Source organism: Rhinolophus sinicus, linkage group LG01 (genome assembly GCF_036562045.2).
Source record: "Rhinolophus sinicus isolate RSC01 linkage group LG01, ASM3656204v1, whole genome shotgun sequence".
NCBI lineage: Eukaryota > Metazoa > Chordata > Mammalia > Chiroptera > Rhinolophidae > Rhinolophus > Rhinolophus sinicus.
This window is the reverse complement of record NC_133751.1, coordinates 136,862,717-136,886,296: the sequence shown is the minus strand read 5'-3', so window position 1 is coordinate 136,886,296 and position 23,580 is coordinate 136,862,717.

Below are 23,580 nucleotides of genomic sequence, written 5' to 3'. Positions count from 1 at the left end.
TTCACCTGGAAATTGAGAACTCTAGGTTCTAACCTTTGTTCTAACACATTGTATGACCTTGTGTGCCTTATCACTTTGCTAGCTCTCAGTTGCTTCAAATATAAAATATGAATGTTAGAACTAGGTGACCTTATCATTTTACGTATGATTCTATGATTTATGTCATTCCAGCAAAGGAGAACATAATTAGTTCAGGTAACTTTATGAGCAAAATAAATGAACCAAATAGTTTGTTTTCTGACCTATAACTTGGAAGATATATATTTCCCAAATGAGAGTTGTCATCCATCATCATCATCATCATCATCATTTGGTTATATGATAAAATAAAGCATAGCAATGGTGCCACTTGGAGAATTGGTCAAATGCTAATTTCATCAGTGGTATCCTTACTATTTTGATACTTATGCACTTGACTTTGATGCAGGTGACATTGAAAACAAGTAACTGAACAAATGCGTGAAGAGTAACATAGAAGAGAAAATAAGCATAGAAAAAAGAGCTGTGTGTATCCTTAATTTTTCTTTAAGTAATATCTCATCCAACATGGCATCTTAATATAAATATCGATGGACATATATTGTTTCTCCAGCTAGTTTCCAATGTCTTAGACTTCTACTGACTTAAATCTAGACTATTGTCCTCAAGTGTGTCATTCACTGTTAATGAGAATTTTATAATTTAGGGATGGAATAATATTCTGTGAGGTAATCATAGCTCCCAATGTGTTTTCTCTATTCCTGGATCCTTAATTATTGTCAAATAGATTATTTACTTTGTATGCATATATAATGGAATATTATTCATCCATAAAAAGAATGAAATCTCGCCATTTATGACAACATGGATGGACCTTGAGGGCATCATTCTTAGTGAACTAAGTCAGACAGAAAAAGACAAAGAAAACAAATATCATATGATCTCTCTTTTATGTGGAATCTAAAAATCAAAAACAAACCAAAAGATACAGATAACAGATTGGTGATTGCTAGGGGCAGGATTTGGGAGGTGAGAGAAATGGTTGAAGGCAGTCAAAAGGTAAAAAGAAAAAGAAAAAAAAAGAATGCCTAATATAAAAACAATGTGATAATAAAAGTAAATAGACTTTACAATTTTTAAATTATAATTTTGTTTTAAAACTTTAGTGCATGCTGTTCAATGCTATTATTAAGTTGGTACTTAATGAACATTTTCTGTGGATCAAATACTACACTAATCATTCTAATTTAATTATTTCATTTAATCTTTAAAACAGCTTTAGGAAGTAGGTATTATTAGTCTGTTTCCTAAAAGACATCACATCTTACTTGAAATTACTCAGAAAAGCTAAAAGTTAAATCAATAAGGATTTACCCATAAATTGACATTCAATGAAAGATGAGTGAAAATATTTTATATTAAAATAAAATGAAAGATAGTACTTTACGCAGGAAAAAAAGGCAGTTGTATTATGTCATATTATATTTCAAAGGGCACACAATTAAAAGCATTATATCAAAGTACATAAAGCACACCAACTAAAAATACAAAGAGAAATTAACAGAAACACAATAGTATACTTAAAATACCATTCTTAGTGTTTACTTAATGCAGGAAGTCACAAATAATTAACATGATAATGAATTTTCCTTTAGTCTCCCCATATATTTTAGTTACTTTTCCACAATTGCCTCTCAAAACCTAATATACAAGCACTAAGATTTTGCCACTTTGGGTTTTTATTTCTTTATGAGAGCTCTTGTGTCACATAAAATTTATATTAAGTAAATTTATATGCTAAAATATTATGTGTGAATGGCTTTTACATTATTTTATTTAGTCTTCCAGTGAGTATTTATTAAAGCCTAAGTGCTAAACATTGAGAAAATTACATGAAAAATACAAAATTTTTATCTTCTGAGAATTTCTATTCTAGAGGGTAAGTTTGAATTATAAATGGATATTAATACCAGATATACATAAGCACATTTCTGGTAACATTGAAAAGGGAATGATTAAACGTTTCCTTAACCATACACCAAACAGGGGAGATAAAGGTTTATTAGAGTTAACCATACAGATGAAAGAAGCAAGGACTCTCTGATCTAGGCACAGGGAAGGGCTGTTTGGAGGCTTTGACTGGGAGCAGGTTCAGTGTCAGCATTTCAATGCATGGAGTTCTCGTGTACATGGCCGGGGTGGGGGCTTGGATGGGCGGGAAGCACCCAGTGACATGTAAAGAGTAAGCAGAGTTTACAAGGATCTTGCAGAAGAAGGGAACTTCTAATCAGTGGATTAGCTTCTTCAGATTTACAGTTAAAAAATATAACTTGCAAAGTGTTGCAGAATGTCCAAGCTTTGCTGAGTAAAATGCTAGCTAAAACCAGTGTGCTTTTTGTTGGAAACAAACAAACACACACAAAAAAGAAAGTTCTGAACAATCCCACCTCCATCCCATTGCAATCCTTACTCCTTCAGTAGTTTATGCTTCATTGTTTAAATTGATGTTGTTAGATCTTCTCTGATTTTATAATACATCATTAGCATTGCAATTGTTAGTAGAATTAAGTTATTCATAAAGATTTAAATTATGTAAGGTACATTATTTTCAGCACTATACCTATTATGTCTCGTAATATGAAACCAAAACTGCATAAAAAGCCTCTTTGTTATATTATCACTAGAATTCCTACTCTTGGTTCTCTCTTACGTGCTAGTGTCCAAAATGGAGTGATTACCTCTTACTTTATGTGTCTCAAGTTAAGCTGCAGAACAAAAAAGAGGCAGACCCCCGCATCCACCTGAACAAGAACTCCAAAGTTCTCTGTAACCCTCAGGGGAATCTGGGGGTGGGGGTGGGAAGGACTCAGTAGGTTTGCATTTAGCTACAGTAGCATACTGTAATAAATTCAAAATCTAACATGTTTTCTTACTCTACTTCCCCATTCTGGTGTTTCTTCAGTGTGGCTACTAAGAAATAGGCTAGTTTTGTAATTTAAGATGTACTGTATGAAACCACCCACAGGTGATTGTACTGTGCACACACAAAAGAGGCCGACCCCTATGCCAGTTCAATGGGCTCCATCTCTCAACTTGAATAAAAGTTCCAACTCCCTAAAAAGCAAACATACAAATGAAAATCAGGCACATTATCACACCAAAATATTTTTGTCTCCTTGGTGACATTCAGTAATTGCTAATGATGTGATGATGACGATGATGATGATGATGGTGGTGGTGGTGGTGGTGGTGGTGGTGGTGGTGAAGATGATGCTGCCATCCTAATGGCATAAGTTGACCTTTCTGCTTCATTTCGGGTGTATGTATTCATCAACATCTAATTTATTGAGCTCCATGAGCATGTTAAAAGCATCATACAGCTAATTATGAAAACCTTTCTTTTTGAGCTATAATCCTAGCTGGAACAACATAATACTAGCATACCAATCGGATGCTTCCAACTTTGAAAACTAATGTACATTATTGCGGGTTACTGTCTTTTGACAATTTCTTAATTTGCACCAACCATGAATTGGATACACATAGTCAAATTCATATTACTTTCTGCAAGGCCAAATAATTCCCACTGACTCTGTTCCCACCCAGAGTATGTGTGTGTATGTGCCTGTGTGTGCACTCACGTGTTGGTTTTAGTTTGATACTTATTTTTACGTCTTTATTTCCCTCCTATTGTGGAAGATACTTATTGGAATGAAGCCCTCGTAACACACAGGAGAGGGCTGGAGTGGTTTGGCAAACAAAACAAAACAAAACAAAACAAAAACAAAACCAAGAAAATATCCCAGCCTGCTGTTCAGTGAGGCTTTGCCAAGCCAGCATAACTTTAATTGCATCTTTCCACTGATTTACCCTGTCTACCTCCCCTCCCTACACCTTCTCTCCCTTCTTCCCAATACTCTTTTGTGTGTACTGAAAAAAACATATGTTATTATCATAAATACTGTATGTTTACAATGAATGTTAGTGGATTTGGTAGCCAAAAAGATGTAGATTTTTTTTTTCTTTTATTATTAGTAGTAGCTTTCCAGTGGAGATAATATTTATAGAATGGGCCTGCTTGTTTGTATTTTCAAAGATAAATAAAATGAATAATATCCAAACATGATAATCAACATGTCAGTTTCCAAGTACATTGACATTTAGCATGAATGCTTGCTACATATTTATTCTGTAAAGACTAAAGGATAGGCATTAGTACCAACTCCCTGGGGAATGGTATTTTCAGCATTATTTCAATATGAACAGTCTTCTTTTGTTTATAGCAGGTATAATATAACCATAGGAGGAAAATGAAAAATTATAAATGCATGTGAAATTTCCATCCAACCCTTTGGCATGAGAACAATTCTGTACCTTTTATGCTGTCATTTTATTCTCTGAGTAATAGAACACATATATTTGAAGATGAATACTTTAGCATTTTTCTTATCTTCTGTATTCTCCAGGGGCTTTTGTTATTTTGTTCATTATTTAATCTGTGTTTTTTTTTTATTGAGAAGGACACGCAATGCCTATCTCCTCCTGATTTTTCAGATGCATCTATCCATGTGTGTTCAAATTCTCTGGGATAGAATGAGGATTTTAGGTTACTGTTGGCTTAGGTGTGAGACTTTGATTAGAGTTAAGTACCCTGAACTTCTGTGTGGCATGTGGGAAAGAGTTCAAGAAATCTTCCCTGGTTGAGGATCCAGGTTGTGCCATTTCTCAGCTGCGTGACCTCCAGAATATTCGAAGCCTTTGTAAACTTCAATCTGCATTTGCAAAATGGGACTATGCCTCCTCCAGTTGCTGTGAGGCTTGATGGAGATGCTGTAAGTAAAGTACCTTTCACATAGCACACTCTCTGTACATGCTAGATCTCTCTACTCATCAAGCTTTCATCCATGTCTGCTTGATAGAGGGTTTGGGTGAACTTGTATCAATGACGTCAGTGTTATTATCAAAGGTAATGTTAAAGGTCTTTGGATGTTTTGCCCCTGAATAAGTTACTGTGCAAAGTAGGTTTGCCATGGCAGGCTGGCAAATCTTTAACCAGCTATGGGGAAGGGGACAGCTAGAGGTGGGCAGGGGAGGGGGGGTGCTCTGTTTTGCCATGTTAGCTGATTTTGATCATGTAAATACACCCAGCTCAGTCAATTTCAAGCTGTTAATGTGATGTCATTGAAAACAGAGATGCACCATCGTTATACAATATTTCTATTACACAAATGAAATAGATGTGAATAACCTCCAGGATATATATCATAGTGAAATGCAGTAAAATAATTAGGAATTGATGAATTGTATTTGTTGCCTTTGTTTCTAATATAATTTAATTAAATATATAATTTAGTTGTAATGATGGTGTTTAACAACTGGCTTACAAAATTCCTAAAAAAAAATCACTTTCTACTCTCACATGCTTGCACCAGCAGACTTCAGCATACCTGTGCATGTTTTGCAGTAAGTCCCTGGCCCTTTGAAATTAGCTATATAGACAGAATTGAGGCCAAGCAGGCCTCTAAGGAGAGACACTGACACAAGGGGCCAGTGAATCATTCACATGTGCAAACAGTCAAGTAAATGTAAGTGGTATAATCCTAAGTACACAGAGTTTGTGTGTGGGTACAGTATTCCTCCCGCTATCCCTGTGGGAAATCACTACCTCTCAACTAATTAGTTGAGGGCAGATACCCCAGGGATGGCCTTCTTGCAAAGACCCTCATGGAATATTCTGAACCACCTTGCCCTGGAAGAGATGGAGGGCAGAGTGAACAGCCCATTTATTTCAATTGGTCTGTCTCCAAGGGCTTATGTTTAGGGTAGTGGCTCTTGAAGATGGTATTTTAATTTGTTGTTTTAATTAATTTAATGTTTCTTGTTGTTGGTATCTCTGAAAGTTAATTTGCTTGTTGATCTGTTTTGCTTTGCCAAAATGTGTGCCTGTATGTGTATTTATCATGCAGACTATACCTATTTTTTTATATCAACTAATGCACCCTAAATGAGCATTTTTTATTTTTTTTTGAAAAATACACATCAACATGAATAAATCTTGTTGGGTGTTAAAAAAATAAGATCCCAATTAAGGGCATTTAAACAACCCCATGTGTTAAAGGATATAGTGTTCTTTTGCATTAATTATGCTTCTGAGACATTTTCCTAGACCATATTGGACAGACACTCAAACCTTACCTTTTTTTGATGATGTTGCTTAGTCCCCCAGAAAGGTAATTTATCTTCTTCTGGGTGTAAGTTTCACCTCCCATGTTTTCTTGGTCTACATCCAGACCAAAATAATTGATGACCTTATTACCACTATTTGAGCTCTGCTGTGGCATGCTGAGACCTATTTCCTTGAGGCAGAAACCTAATGACCCACCCCTTCTAGACTGAACTCCAGTGGAGATTTCAATCTCTGTAAATCAGAATAAAAAAAAAAGGTTAAAATATGATTTTCTAAAACAGAAATACATATTTGCATGTACCCATTTGCTTGACTGATAAACTGTTGCAGAAATGATCACTTAAATAAGATTCTGAAGCTTGATTTTCATAATCTGCATGAAATATTTATGCAACATTAATTTTCTCTGTGATTATAAGAGAATATATTCCCTAATTCTCTTTAATTTTAATTACTTATTAATTGTTTCTCACATTTTAACATTAGTTTGGTTGGATGGCAAGTAAGAATGTTTTGCAATTGTGTTCTTATTCTCACTATGAGAAAAAAACACACACACACAAAAACAACGAACTGTATTTCCTTTCTAAATGTTCCGAATTTCTTTAAAGCATACAGAAATCCGTTCAGTTAAATCTAAGAAGAAAATATCTATACCAAATTCCCATTATTTTACTGAATCCTTCTGATCACAGTTGCTATAACCATATTTTTTACTGGGTATATTTACCAGGTTAGAGATGACAGATTATTTTACAGAATAGAAGACATTTTATTTTAAAGGAAACTTTGACATTACCTAGTACCTTGACCTCAATGTATATGGGGTACATTTGAGACTTATATGAGATCCAATAGTCCAGTCAAAATAACAAAACTATTTAATAAAAAATCTGAAATTTGAACAAATCTCTTCATCACAATGTCCTCGTTTACATTGCTCAAGCCTCCAAATTTCTTCCCTTCATGAGGCCTTCACACAGGTTATTCTTTCTGATGGTGTACTCCTTTCCCTAGCTGCTTCTCATCCACAAGGCCTATCTGGATGATTCTACCCCACTATTCCACAGCCCTGTACCTGATATTTTCCCTTTGTAATACTCGTCACCATTTCTGATTGCGTTTCTGTTGCATTTGCTTGCTTACCTCTTTGTTGTCTCACCATATGCACTCTAAGCCTCATGTCAGCTAGGCCAATAACTGGTTAGTATCATATCCCCATGTACAGCCTCTCACATGGTACAATAAATTGTTCAGTGAATGAAGGAATGAACAAGTGAAGGAAGGAAGGAGAGTGGAAGGAAGGAAGGGAGGGAGAGGGAGAAAGAGAAAGGAAGAGAAAAAGAGAGAGAGAGAGAGGAAGGGGAGAAAGAAAACATAGGAATCATAAATTTTCTATCAAATTATGGGGTAAGAATCAATTGGATACATTCCTACACAGAAATAGGGGGTATCTAGTGATGTAGGGATGTCTAATATTAAGTGATTCAAATGAATAAACTGGTTGACTTCAGTCATATAATAATTACCCACATTAGAGATGGCAGTGCCTGGCTAATCCAATGCCTCTTTCTCTTCCTCCACTGAGGGCAGGCATTACTAACTTATTAACAAGAAATTTTGTTCCTAAACTGAGACTTGAACTAGCGTCTGTCAAAACAGAACTCCAGGCAGCCATTCTGTATGGGTCTGTGAAAACTATTTGCCATTTTTGGTCAATTGGATGTCACTGAATAGTTTTGTTTTATTTTGCTTTTGCGTTTTGGCTATTCATTTTTAGTAAGATGATCAACTATAATGTAGACAGAAAGATCTGGAGATCTTTACATCTGAATATCATTAATAATAGTCATTAAATGAAATGTACTGAGTAACGTATTGAATGAGTAACCGTGAGTTTGCGAGGCATGCATATCTGTAACCATTTATTTATTCTGTGCATTCTACTATGGGGTGGGAAGAAAGAAAACTCTAATACAGGCAATTGTAAACTAATTTTAGAAAGTTTCAAATTATAGTGACCTGAATCTGTTTATAATACACATACACAGGTTGAATTATAAATCTATGGCAACTTGCTCTTTACGCACTATCTTTTTCTGAATAAGCAAAAATATTGGGCAGGCAATATTTTCCTTTGGTGCCCTACTCCTTTTATCAAGTAGAAAGTTCTATAATATTTGTGCTTCATTTTCCTTTTTCCATAAACTTAGTGGAATTCAAGGAAGAACTTTGTAGAATTCAGTTTTCTCAGAGTAGTACTACATTTGCCATACCATCCTTCCCATTAAAACACCGTTTGGAGGTACTGCTTTCTTCCTGACTACTTTTTCTTTAAATAATTCTATTTAACTCTATGATCCATTCCTAGAAGGCTATTTAATTTTTTTTTAAGTTTTGTTTAGTTTTCTGTTGTTTTCTATTTCTTCATTATTTTTCCACAGTTAAATATATCGTGTGTGTATATCGTATCCCTGCAGCATAATATTAATAATAAATGTACAAATGAATAAATAACAATAAATGGGTTTCTATGTACCCAGGACCCAGAATCAGAAATGACCCAGACTTTTGAAGGACGCTGTGTCCCTTTCTCAGTTCCAGTTACCAGTGTTCTGCATTTGTGTTAATTAAGACTCTGCATCCTTTATAATTTTACCATTTATATGTGTATTCAAAAACTACATAATGTTTACTTTTTAATTAGCTCTATCAAGGCATAACATACATATAATAAAAACCTCCCAATTTAATACTACACTTTGCTGAGTTTTAATTATATATTTAATATATCACTGTCAAGATGTTGAATTTATCCTTCACCGTGAAAAGTTCCCTTGAGCCTCTTTGTCAACAATCCTGAGTTCTCTCCGTGGACCCTGGCAACTGTTCATCAATTTTCTGTCATTCTAGTTGTGCCTATCTAGAATATCATATGCATGGACTGATTTAGTATATAGTCTTCCATGTCTGCCTTCATTTGCTTAACATAACACTTCAGAAATTCACCCATGTTGTGTTTATCTGTAGTTTATTTGTTTAAGTGTTCGGTAGTATTCCATTGTGTGCCTATACAACAATTCATTTTTCCATTTATTAATTGATAGACATGTTGGTTGTTTCAACAGTTTGACTATCATAAATAATGATGTTATGAATTTTTGCATACTATTTTTTGTATGGACATATGTTTTTTATTTCCCTCTTGGGTAAATAAGTAGGAGTGAGTTGGCTGAGTAGTATGGTAAATACTCAATTAACTTTCAACAACCTATGAATGTTTCAGTTGCTCCAAATTCTTGCCAGCAGTTAGTATTGTCTTAGTAATCTTTGTATTTTAACCATTTTAGTGGGTTTGTAGTAATAGCTAATTGTGATTTTAATTTGCATTTTACCAACTAGCAATGATGTTGAGCATATTTTATGATATTGTTGGGGTGCAAATAAAAGCAAAATAAAACAAAAGTTTCCTCTCACCTTCGTAGTTCTTGTAGCTGAGCTCATAATCAAATTGAAGAGACAGAGTAACAGGAGAAAATGTCCAAAGTTTATTTTATGGATGCGCATTCTGGGTGCCATAAGAATGAGACCCAAGGCGTGATTGGGTTTATATGCCATTCTGGAACTAAGGAGAAAGTGGAGCTGTGGTTTGGGACTTCAAAGGGCAGGGAGGCGATTCACATGGAGATGGAAAAGCAAATGTTCAGTAAATGAATGTTTGCAGAGCCTCTTTACCAATGGGACACAGAGAGGGCTCTGATCAAAAGGGCCTTGCTAGACTTCCCCCTTCTATCACACCCTGCTTCATGTTAAACTATAGTTATCTGTGATGATAGCTCCCTTCCGAGCAAGTCCTCTAAATTCCTTTTAGAGAGTTAGAGCGAAGGATGGAGGTTAGTCCTTAATAACCACCTTAAAATCAGTATCCCAAAGGCATATTTTGGGTGGCAAACTCTGTTTCCCTTCAATATTTATGTATAATTTATATATCTGCTTTATGAACTTCAAATCTTTTGCACATTTTATTTTTATTCATGTTGTTTGTCTTTTTATTGCTGAATTTTAAGTGTTCTTTATATATTCTGTATAAAAGTCATTTATCAGTTGTGCTCTGCAAATATTTCCCCCCAGTCTTGTCCTTTCCTTCTCATATTCTAAATATTATTTTTCAAAGAACAGAGGTTTTCACTTTTGAGAAAGTCCTATTTGGCTTTTTTTTTTTTTTTTCTTTTATGGTTAAAATTTGTTTGTTTGTTTGTTTGTTTATGTCTTAGAAATATTTGCTTTCTCCAAGGTCACATTCTTCTCTGTTTTCTTCTAGAAGTCATATAGGTTTAGTAATTATGTCTAGATCCATGATCTATTTTAAGGTAATTATTTTATGTAGTTCAAGGAAAAGTTCAAGGTCTATTTCCTTTTTCCATTATAAATATCCAGTTATTCCATGAACCCTTGATTTCCTTTTTTCTTTGAATTTACTATTATTTCTTTATTTAATTACCTTGGCTCACTTGTTGGAAATCTACATCCAGACCCTCTCTTCTTTTTCAGTGATTTGTATGTTTATCTTTACACCAATACCACCTGAACTTTGATTACTGTAGCTTTATAGCAAGTCTGTAAGTCAAGTACTCCAAATTCATTCTTTCTTGTTGAAATTGTTTTGACTATTCTAGATCCTTTGCATTGTCATGTTAATTTTAGAAGAAGCTTTTCAATTTCTATCAAAAAGATTCAGCATGGATATTATTGGGATTGTATCGAATCTTTGGATTGATTTTTATGGTAGTAAAATAACAATCATAAAATTTACCATTTTAGCCATTTTAGATGTACAGTTCACTGACATTCAGTACATTTACATTGTTATGCAACCGTCACCACCATCCACTTCCAGAATTTTTTCATCATCTTAAACTGAAACTCTGTGCCTCCAGCCTCTGGCCACCACCATTCTACTTTCAGTCTCTGTGAATTTGACTATTTTAGGTGGAATTATACATTCTTTGTACTTTAATATAAGTGGAATTATACGATATTTGTACTTTAATGTCTAACTTATCTCATTTAGAGTAATGTTTTCAAGGTCCATCCATGTTGCAACATGGGTCACAATTTCATTTCCTTTTAAGGCTGAATAATATTCCATCGTATGTATGTACTATCTTTCATTTAGATTCATCCACTGATGGACTTCTGGGTTGTTCCCACAATTTGCCTCCTGTGAATAATGCCGCTATTGACATGGGTGTACAATATTTGTTTCACTCCTTGATTTCAGTTTTTTTGGGTATATAGTGAAAAATGGAATTGTTGGATCATATGGCAGTTTTACGTTTAATTTTTTGAGGAATTGCCATATTGTTCTACACAGTCGCTACACCATTTTACATTTCCAACACCAATGCAAAAGGGTTTCAATTTTGCCACATCCTTGCCACACTTATTTTCTACTTTTCTTTTTAATAATAGTAATCCTATTGAGTATGAAGTGGTATTCATTGTGGTTGTGATATGAATTTCTCTAATATTTTGTGATGTAGAACAAAGATTGATTTTTTTAAAATATGACATTTTAATAGGCAGTTTCCAATCCATATACACAATATATTTCTTTAATTATTTAGTTCTTCTTTAATATCTCAGAGAAACATTTTGTAATTTTCTGTTTACAGGTTTTGGACATATTTTGTTAAATCCATCTATAAATTACTCATGATTTTTGATGCTGTTAATTTTTTAAAAAACATTAAATTTGCCATTAGTTCATCATTAGGATATAGAGATACAGTTGACCTTTGCATGTTGAACTTGCATTTTATGACTGGCTTAACACATTAATATATTTTTGTAGATTCCTTACTATATTCTATAGCAATTATTATGCCTATTGTAAGAAAGTTTTACTTCTTTCTTTTCAATCTTGAGTCTCTTTTATTTATTTTTCTTAACCTGTTGCGCTTCCTAGGAATTGCAGCACAATGGTGAATAGAAATGGTGAGAGTGGGCATCCTTTCCTTATTCCTGATCTTAGGGAGAAAGCATTCAATAATTCATTCACCATTTATTTTGTTACACTTTTGTGGATGCTCTTCATCAGTTTGAAGACATTCCTTTCTATACCAGTTTGCTAAGGATTACTTTTTTTTAAAAGCATTAACAAATAGTAAAATATGTCAAATGCTTGTTTCTTGCTTTTTTTTTTTTTTCCTTTAGCCTAATCATCTGCAGTAATTTTGTTTCTTCATTTGCTTGAGTGCCACAGGGCACTTAAATCGGCAGCACTGGATAAATAGCTCGGTAAGGTTTCATAACCTTTGTATATCAGTGTCTCACAGCTGTGTTCATGTCCACATGTGATGGTGTCTTGCTGAATGGCGTTCGTGATTTTGTGTGCCATCACGAAAATGTCTGAGCTTGAATTAGAGCAACAAACAAACTACATTTATTGTTCAACTTGGCCAGGGTGGAACTGAAATCAGGGACATGTTAGTCGAAGTTTATGGTGATAATGACATGAAGAAAATGGCAGCATAGAAATGGATTAAATGTTTTTCTGAGGGGAGAGAATGTATCACTGATAAAGAGAGGTCAGGGTGGCCAGTAACAAGTAGAACTGATGAAAACATTGCAAAAATTCATCAAATTGTGTGTCACAATCCTCAGCTGGCTACCAGAAGCATAGCAGACCAAGTAACCATCCATAGAAAAACAGTTAGGAAGATCATAACTGAAAATCTTAGCATGAGAGAGGTGTGTGCAAAAATGGTCCCGAAGGAGCTCACTGATGAACAAAAGCAAAGGCGAGTTCAAGTTTGCCAAGACGTTTTGGAAACGCAAGACAATGTTTTGGCCATGGTATCACTGGTGATGAAACATGGGTGCACCAATACAACCCTGAAACAAGCATCAAAGTGTACAATGGAAGTCAGACAATTCTCCACAACCGAAAAACTCTGTCAATCCAAGTCAAGAGTCAAAATGATGTTGCTAACCTTTTTTGATATCAGACGGATTATTCATTACGAATTTGTACCAAGTGCACAAACAGTTAACCAAGTTTACTGTTTGGAAGTGCTGAAAAGGTTGCTGAACTTTTTGCCAACAATTCATGGCTCTTGCATCATGACAATGTACCAGCTCACATGGCACTGTCTGTGAGGGAATTTTTAGCCAGTAAACAGATAACTCTATTGGAACAACCTCCCTACTCACCTGATCTGGCTCCCTGTGACTTCTTTCTTTACCTGAAGATAAAGGAAATCCTGAAAGGAAGACATTTTGGTGACATTCAGAATATTAAAGGTAATATGATGACAGCTCTGAGGGCCATTCCAGAAAAAGAGTTCCAAAATTTCTTTGAAGGGTGGACTAGGTGCTGGTATCAGTGCACAGCTTCCTAAGAGGAGTACTTCACAGGTGACTGTAGTAATATTTAGCAATGAGGTATGTAGCATTTTTTCTGGGAAGAGTTCATGAACATAATTGTCATGCCTCATATGCCTAGTATATTTTTTGGATGCCAGACTATCTGTCATTTTTGTTGTTGAATGCTGAATTTTGTAATATTTCTTCAAAGAAGTTAGAGGTTGCTCTGATATGCAGTTGAGTTGCTAATGGATGAATTCAGTCTTTTTGTGGCTATTTTTTTAAAAGTTAGGTTAGGGAAAGGGCAGTGCACCACTTATTTGGCTCTAATTTAGCTACTAATGGAAAACCATTTTAAGGACTCTAACCAATATTTAATTTTTTAACGAGGTTTCACCATTTGGTTTAGTGATAACTTGAAGTATTTCTAAACTTTTCATTGGTGACAAGAATCATTAGGTCTGCCCAATCTCAATGACATGAATATCCAGATTAGTCGATGGCCAAAGGCACCGAATAGGACCCTACTGAACATGTCAGGAGCTCTGCTGCTTTTTAGTCTCATTATTTTTAGCACTATTTTCTAGAACTTTTGCTTCCTCAGTCTCCCTGAATTCCTACATCTGTTTCTTTACCTCAGTGAGACCACCGGGTTCTGTTTGGCTTTTCCCTTCTCTGATGTGTTCTGGAAACTGAATTCTAATAGTAAACTAGGAAAATTATATGTCTCATCTTGTTTGTTTCAGAAATCACAGTACTGTGCAGCCTATTGTTAAATATTTGAAAATAGTTCCATGTGTTTTATTCTCTTTTCAGTTTTTATAATGGAATGGCAATTCCCATCGCAGTTGAAAATTTATGGGTAGAAATTGGAAATATTTTAATTTTTGTCTTTTTTTAACACTAAGTAAATTGAACCATACTGTACATATTCTCTGCTATTTCTTTTTGCTCAGTATTATATTTAGAATTTCATACTTGTTGCTTCATTTTAGGTACAATTTGTACAAACTTAGCTGTATAATTTTTGTGTTTTGTGTCTTGCTCAGTGTCATAATTATACTATAATTTCTCCTTAATATATTGAAACATTGCTTCTTCACTTAAATTTTTGGTTCATCTGGAATAGAATTTAATTATGTAGGAATCTATTTCTATTTTTCTATCATTTCTACCAGTGATCTGCAATTGTAATCCTATTATTTATGTGTGCACATATACACATATACATATGCATATGTATACCGGGGGTGCCAAAAAATGTATACAAGTGGACACTTTGGTCAGCATTGTTCAAGCAGTAGTTTCCTGTAATCAGAAGTGTCTGGATGTGATGGTAGCTACTTTGAGCACCTCTTGTAATTGCAGAAGTCAAGTGTGACTTGTATTCATCTTTTGTTATTGGTATATATTGAGTATTACAATTTTAATACAGATTTTTCCTTTCTTAAAATGTGTATGTGTGTGTGTTGTGTGTGTGTGTGTGTGTGTGTGTGTGTGTGTGTGTGTGTAAAACATGGGTTTATATGTAAATTATTTTGTTCAGTTTTTAAAACCTGTGTTAGGTCAAGTTTCCTTTTTTCAAGAATATCTGGTTACTCTTGGGTTTTTATCTTGTATATTAAATTTAGGAGAAAAAAGCAAAACTTTCTGAAAGTTGAAAAAAACAACTTTGAATTTTGTCTGGAGTTGCACATAATCTATAGGTTATATTACAAAAAAATGACTTCTTTATGATGACCTTTTCTACCCAATGTATTCTATTCCTTAATATGTTTAAATATTTTATTATTATTGCTATCTATATAAAAGTATATTATATATTTTATGAAATCTGTACCCAAGTGATTTATAGGTTTTTAAGCTATAATAAGCAATAACCATAATAGTTGACATTAGGTTCGATTTCATGTGACAAAAAAATCAAAAATATTTCTAAATAGACTAAATGTATTCTTATTCACATTTAAAAGAAGTCTAGAGATAAATGTTCCAGAATCTAGTTCTCATTATTGTGACTGCTCACTCACAGGTTGTGAAAGAATTCATGAATCAGGTAGAAATACAGAAGGAAGATTTATTAAAGTAAGAGAAGGGTTGGCTGGGCCAAGTCTGCTGGAAATTAGTGCATTGAGTCTTTGTTTCTTCTGAAGTTTATTATTTTCTAACCAGGATGTGAATTGCTTCCACTTGTAGTGGAATTTTCTATTGAGTTCCACTTTGTCTGTTAGGGTGGGGGAAGGTGTAGTTAAAATGGTTATCTGCAACCTTTGCATATGTTATATAGATTTAAGTTAGAGCCAGGAGTGGATACCATACAGATGCAAAACCACTCCCAAGTCACAGGACCAGAACTGGGCTGAAGTAAATAGAAACATTGAAATGGGTATGGATAGTAAATGCATAGGAAATAGTCACTAAGGTTTGTCAGAAAGAAGGCAAAGAAAAGAGGGGAAAAAAAACAAAAAAAAACTTTCTAAAAGTCCCAAGCTACATTACACTTGTTAAATCATATTATACCAGAGATCCAAATCTCAAAATAGAAGATTCAGTGCCACCATTACAATCCCCCTGTCTCATCCATTATCACACAATTGTATCCTCACAGTCCAAGACGGCTGCTAGAGCTCCAGTCTTTAGGTCCACATTTCAGCCATTAGGAAGGAGGCCAAATTGAAGGCAACTCTTCCCTCTCATACCACTGCTCAGAAGTTGCACAAACACACCTGATTGTATCTCACTAGATAAGAACTGGTCAAGGGTGACTAGGAAATATAATCTTTGTCAAGAAAGCTACATGACACACTAAAAAGTATGAATTGTATTACTGCTATATATTGAATGTTTGTGACATCTCAAATTTCCTATGTTGAAATCCTAACCTCCAATGTAATGGTATTAGGACATGCAGCCTTTGAGGCGTGATTAAGATGAGTGCTTTTATAAAAGAGACCCCAGAGAGTTCCCTTGCCCTTTCTTCCATGTGAGGTCACAGTGAGAAGACTGCTGTTTATGAACCAGGAACCCAGTCCTAACCAGACTTTGAATCTGCCTGTGTCTTGATCTTGGACTTCCCACTTCCGGAACTGTGAGAAATGAATTTCTGTAATTTCTAAGCCATCTAGTCGATAGTACTTTGTTATAGCAGCTAAGCAAACTAAGAGAATTATTTTAAAAAAAGAAGGGACAATAGTATATTGACTTTGACTTTCTTTAATTGAATTATCTAACTTGGAGAATTGTTACAACCTAGGAATAATAGCTAGCTAATGATAATGGAAGTGAGTCAGTAAATGCCAGGCTCCCTTGCCCTATGGACAGGTAACTCTGAGGTGCACATTACACTGATCGCCAGAGTTCCTCATCAGAGTTAAACCACGTACTTGACATTGAATACTTTAGTGATTGCTTTCTGTTCCCTGTATCACTTTTGCTCTCCCCTACCAGTGTTTCCCAGAATCACATTCCAAATATTGTCCTCTCTCTCTCCCTCCCTCCCTCCCTCCTCTCTATGAATATGAGTATATGTACCCATATGTGTGTGTGTGGCTGTGTTTGTGTGTATTAAATTTTCCACTAGAAAAATAACCTTTAAAGTTTAATTTTAGAATAAAAGAATAGATAACTTTAGGAAGCATCACTTTAGTACATGTTCTACATCCCAAGTAGGTTTAAAGAAACTTTGTTTTTTCAGTTGAAAACTTTTCAGACGGATTCATTATTATTTTTACGTAGGTCAGATATAGGCTCACTTCAGTGGATTTCTAGTGGATAATTAATTTTTTAGTAGACTGCGCAAAACACAAGGCCTTAACACCCAAGAATTTGATAATCATAGCCAGAATGATGCTGGCAATTTAGAGCACAGAGTATACTGCTCATTCATGTCCTCTTAGCAGAAAACAGCAGTATCTTCACAGGGGCCTGTTCTGTAGCTTCCTGGCTTTTCCTGTCGCGTTGTTAAACACAGGAGTCTTAAATGGACTTATTGACTTTTTCCAATCCATATTAGCATACCTCTCTTCTAAATAGCTGAAGTAAGTAGGGACTTAGTTCATTTCATTGTTAGCAACACTTACTAAAATCAGTAATAGAACAGTGGGAGTAAAATCACAGAGGGGTATAAAAGCTAACACACTAAAACATTAAAGTCCAACTGTGAAAAGCTTTCCATGATATTTTTTTCAATATCAAAATGTGTTTTAAACACTTTTTGACTATTATTATAATTAACTATAGTAGCTTTGGAAGCAGTTCTTTTTGTAAGAGAAAAACCTACCATCACTTAGAGGTTACTAGTTTTTGACACTGAGCTCTTAAGTGGATAATTATATTTATTGAGAGGTGATGCTCACTTGACCACTTGGTATTTTGGTGTGGGCCAAGAGGAAACAAGGCAGGTGAAGTGGTTTTATTTATCATGTAACAGATATTGCTATTGTGACTCCATGTCTCAGCGTAGTTGGTTAACTAAATCTTTATTTCCAGAAACTGCAATGTTCTTCTCTTCCTTGCTCTCAGAAAATTAAAAGCTTCTACCTTAGAGAAGTGAATGATACATTATCCACTCACTCTAAATTGAGCCCATTTGGAGCTATTTGCATCTTGTAGAACCTACAGCTGAGTGCTGTGCTCAGAGGTGTAATGAGTGGTTGTCACAACACACTGGAGGTGGCCCCATAACAAAATGATCCCCTGTCAATCCCCTCACAGGAAATGCTTTGGCAACCTGTAATTCTGCTCCAGTATTAACATCCTGCCTGGGTTTTGTTAAATGGCACTTTCTAGGAAGTAGATCTGGGGAACTTGTGTTTAATAATGTTTTAAGAGGAATATTTGATGGAAGTTTTAGAAAGCATCACATGGGGTTAACAGCGATTTGTCATTTGTTTCTAATTAAAGGACCTAATCTCTTATCACTGAAGCAGTCGTTTTTTATACTAAAGGCACAGATGTGAATGGAAACATATTAATGAGATGTCATACTACATAGTCATTTAGTGTTTTGTTTAACTTAAACATAGCAGAAAATGTGTGTCTAAGTAGACACATGTAATGACATCCTGATAGAATTATAATTTCCTGCATTTGCATAACCTTCAGTAAAATTCACACTAGGTTCACCTTGCTTTTCTGATTTCATTTCCCAAATCTGCATTTTTGGGAAATTAAAGAAAAGTAAAGTACTGTGGGAGCAAAAAGAGCTTATTGTTAGGTTCCTTCAAATTAAAACTAGAATTGTAATTTAAATATTTCAGCGTCATGTGTTCTAAAAAACGATAGGAACGATTCATATCGACAGGAAGTTTTGCATTATCTAAAGCTATTTAAAATCCTGATGCCATTTAAAGTCCCAGGAGCTTGTCAGGTCTTCCGTCCAAGCTGGAGCTGAAATGTGACTTCTGGGTCTGGGAAATCATGTTTGTCTGATCAAGTGCCCTGGTGTGCCCAGTTCCAGGATTCTGTGAGGTACAACTTCCAAGAGTCAGTCAGGTAATTGGGCAATGAGAGAAGCAGCAGGAACCACCGTATTTAACTACCCCCTGATGGGTACCGCATGACTCTCCATTAGCCCAGCAAGACAGCTCTGGATGTAGGTTAAAATCAGGTGATTTCAAAATAGTTTGGAGCTGTGGAAAGACATTGAAATTAGAAACCTATCTCAGATTATTCGTGTGGTTTCCAGTAGGAAAGTCTAATTATTCGAGTCATGGTTAAAAGGTACTTTAGTAAATATCTTCTTTAGTAAAGCTCTGTCAACATGGCATATTGTGTTTCAGGGATCCTGTTCATTTATTTAAAATATATATATTTATTGAACCTTACTATCAACAAGAAATTGCTAGAGGCAAAATAATTAGTTTTTCACTCTCATACATAACAATACAAAATCTTTACGTGCATAAGTTATTTTGTACTAATACGAATGAAATGACAGCTGTTCTTTCACAAAGATGAAAACAATCAATGAACTTTAATTTATTTTTTTAAAACACTGTTGTTTCTTGAACTGCTCTTAGGCTCACCTAGGGTCTAAATATCACAGAGCTATAATGGTCGAACTTAGCTACATATAGATACTTACCCTGGCCATTTAGGAGACAATAACCTATCAGGTTGAAGAGTACTAAATTTTACAATTTTAAATTGCTGACTATGTATGAAATGCTTATCACAGTTGGATTAATTTCATAAACTGTGATAGTCTGCAAAGATAATTCACATATTCAGATGAGCAGTTCTGAAGTTTCATTGCACAGCAACAGCACATAGACATTTTATATAAATGAAGTTTTACTGTACAGCAACAGTACATAGACATTTTATATAAATGTAGATTCTTCAGCCCGATCCTAAGATTCCAATTCAGAAATCTTGAATCTTGACGGGGATTCTGCATTTTTCACAGGCTCCAAAAATTATATTATGAGTTGGCGCACAACCAGCCTTGAAATATTCTGTTTGGTTATCTACTTTTGTGTTACACTTGTTTGGTGCAGACTCACTATTAACTTTATGAATATTATTGACAAAGATGGTTTACTCATAATACAGATTGAGAACTAGTATATGTCTTCTTGATTGATTGAATGAATTAAGGTTCAAGTTTACATCTGTAATTCCTAGAAAACAGATAACTTTTTCCTTTGTGATTTTCCTATGCATTTTGCCATTTTGTTTCCTATAAGCAAGCCTAGTCCTACTGTGCATGGCACAAAGGTGCTACTCAATATAAGAAAAAAATAACTTGAAAAGCAAAAGCAACATTGTGTGATTGATTGTTGTTACAGATCTTCAGATCCCTATGAATTTATTCATTTATTCTTTTTGAATTTTTAATAAAAGCCAATGATATCTTAGGTGTACTCGTGGGAACTCTGTATTTTAAATATTTTCTATTTCAATTTTTAATTGAAAATGTGGATATAATTGTAAATTTACAAGCATTTGTAAAAAATTACACAGAAATATCCTGAGTATGATTTATTCAGTTTCCCCTAATAGTAACATCTTACAAAATTATGGTAACACATTGCAACCAGGATATTAATATTCGTACCATTCACTGGTCTTCATATTTCTTCAATTTTAGTTGTTCTGATATTTCTATCATTGTATTTTTAAAATTGTATCCCATTATCATATAGTCTTTTGCTTTTTGCACTTTTTACTACTTTTCTTTTTTGTATTATAATCAGAGAAGAGTATATAAACTAACTTAACAGAACACTTGAGCACCCACCACCATCCTCTAATAATATGGTTGAAATCCTTTTGTGTACCCTATATGTATCCATTCTCCTACTTCTCTCCTCAGAGGTAAATGCCATCCCATAGGCAATGTTTTTAATATTGCAGTACATATATAGTTAGAAATAAGCAAGGTATGTTAAAATTTTGCAAGCGACAAACTCTAAACATGGTATCACACAGTACCTATAGTATTCTGTATGTGAGCATAACTTACTGTGTTTACCTAATGTTGAGCTTTGAGGTTATTTCCATTTTACCGTAATTACAACCGAGGCCGCATTGAACATTCTCATACATGTGTACATGTCAGGGAGTTTCTCTGACTATATGAATAGTAGTGGACTTCTAATAATAGGGTAGGGCCATCTTCAACATTCCTGAATAATAGTAAATGGTTCTCTTGTTGGCTGTGCCTTTATACCCAATAGAAATGTGTTAGAGTTTTAGGTTGTCTATACCATTTCATTGTCTGACTTTTAAATTCTTTGCTAATCAGATGGGCTTTGGACTTATGCATTAGAATACCTCAATTTCCGCATTGGCAAAAAAAAACCAGAATAACGGTATCTACTTCACAAATTGTGATTAGGTTTAGATGTGAACATCCATATGAAAGCACTTTGCACAGTGTCTGACAACCAAAAGAAAGTCAAACATTACAGCAAAATGTGAAAAAGTACAGTGTTCTGATTTAAACTGAGGTGGATCAGAATGTGTTCTTATGTGATGTCACTGGTGGGGCTTAATTATTGCCCCTTGTACTTAGAGTTAATGGTTGATGATATTTCAAAACACTATTTCATTGACAATGGGCTCATGGAAAACAACACTGATTCTGTTTTCAGATTCTAAGTAAACAGTGTCCCTCTGACCCCAATAAAAACTGTGATCTAGTCCTACATGGAAAACATGAGCCTGTCAGGGTTATAAAAATTCAAAGACCCTGTGAGCACCTAGAAGAGCTGGTGCTCTAACAGGAGACTGCAGGCAGATGGGTGGAAAGATAAGAATCAGTGAGTGAGTTATGATGTTACCCTGGGCTTCTAGAATCCCACCGCACATCCTGAGGACACACCTAGGACTGGCTTTCTAGGGGCAACTTAGGTTTGATCTACAACCACATTTGTGGCTATTCAGGATCACCTTTATTGTCCTTAGCAGAGTATGTCCATTAAAGAGAGAAATGAACCTTTAGCAGAATGAATGTCTGGCGGTGAACATGAGGTTGTTGAAAAGGGTCTGACTGTTTAATTGTAGCTCAGACGATTAGAATGATTAGGAATCTAGCATGTTTTCAAAGATTAACAATAATGTCTTTACTTATAAATGATAAGTAAACCTAAGCAAACATTTGCCTGGAATCAGCAGACAAATATGTAGGCAGGAAATATACTGTTACTGTTAAGATAATGGCCTCTGAAATCAGAAAACCTTGCCAGCTACCAACTGTGTAATCTTCAGAAAGTTTTGTAACCACTTTTTTTAGTTTTCTCACGCATAATAGAATTTACAACTTGGGTGTGTTATGAGGATTAGGTAAAAGGGTATCAAAACAAAAAGTACACGTGATAAATTCTAGCATATCTGCCATAAAATTCTCTGAGAGTTAATGTCTACCGTGTACCCAAATTTTAATCTACAGGGAGTAATTCTGTGGTGACTTGGATGTGACAAAAACTGGGAGAGAAACTAACTAAGCGATGCTAACATTCATTCTGAGTAAGTCAGTCAAATGCGAGAGACTAAGTATGGCGAGTGGACAAGTGGAATGTTATGAATTCACAATTTAAAGGCCTTAAAAATAATCAGATAGAGGAAGCATTCTTACAACTCTCTCCACCACCAAGCCCACTCATCAGGAGGTGATCAATCAGGTCCATGCAAGGAAATCAAAGGCATCACTGCTGGGGCTCTAAAGATACTTTAGGGAAGGAGCTATTTATAGAGGTATGAACAGGGTAAAAGGAATCCACAAAGAATTGAAAAGCAAGAACCCCAGGAGAGATGACAGTGATAGACCATTACTATCACTGAGCCAGAAGTGACAAGGGAGGGATTAATGTTTCCAGAGTTTGGTGGAGAGTTACAGCCTTTGGACTGGGAAGCCGGACAGAAGTTGTGGCTGAATAACAGCTCCTCAAAACTCCATGTGTATAAAAATCACCATGGAGTATTGTTAAAGGGCAGATTTCTAATTCTGTCACTTAGTGGTTGGGCCCCAAATTCTGCAGTTTTAACATGACGTCAGATGATTGCAGGGCTACCCATCCTGTCCTTGGGCCATGCTGTAAGAAACAAGATCATAGAGAAACTTAGGTACTGCCACATCCAGGGCATCCAAGCAGAGAAGTTTGTGGAAAAGAAGTGCCCTTTAGTTTTCTAGTGTAAATTGCATTCAGAGTGTATGAGATTGAAGGTCCCTTTTCTTTATATAACACTATATTCTAAGACCCATTAAACTAAAACTACATGTAGGAAAGCAAACAGAACATAAAGAAAAACATAATTTCAAATTCAATCTTAAGACACATTGCCATTAGACAAAGCTCCTCTCTTCAATACTTAGTAAAATTATGCTTAGAGAAAGAATGGAAAAAAATATGTACCAAAAATATGTACCAAAAATATTGTAGTGCCTATTGCTGGATGATAGAATGCAAGTGATTTTCATTTTCTTCTTCTTTATATCTATTTTGCCTTGTTTTTATATTCAACGTGTATTACAATTATAGCAAAAACAATAACAATTATAAAAATGGACAAATGCAAAGTACTTGATAGTGTTTAAATTT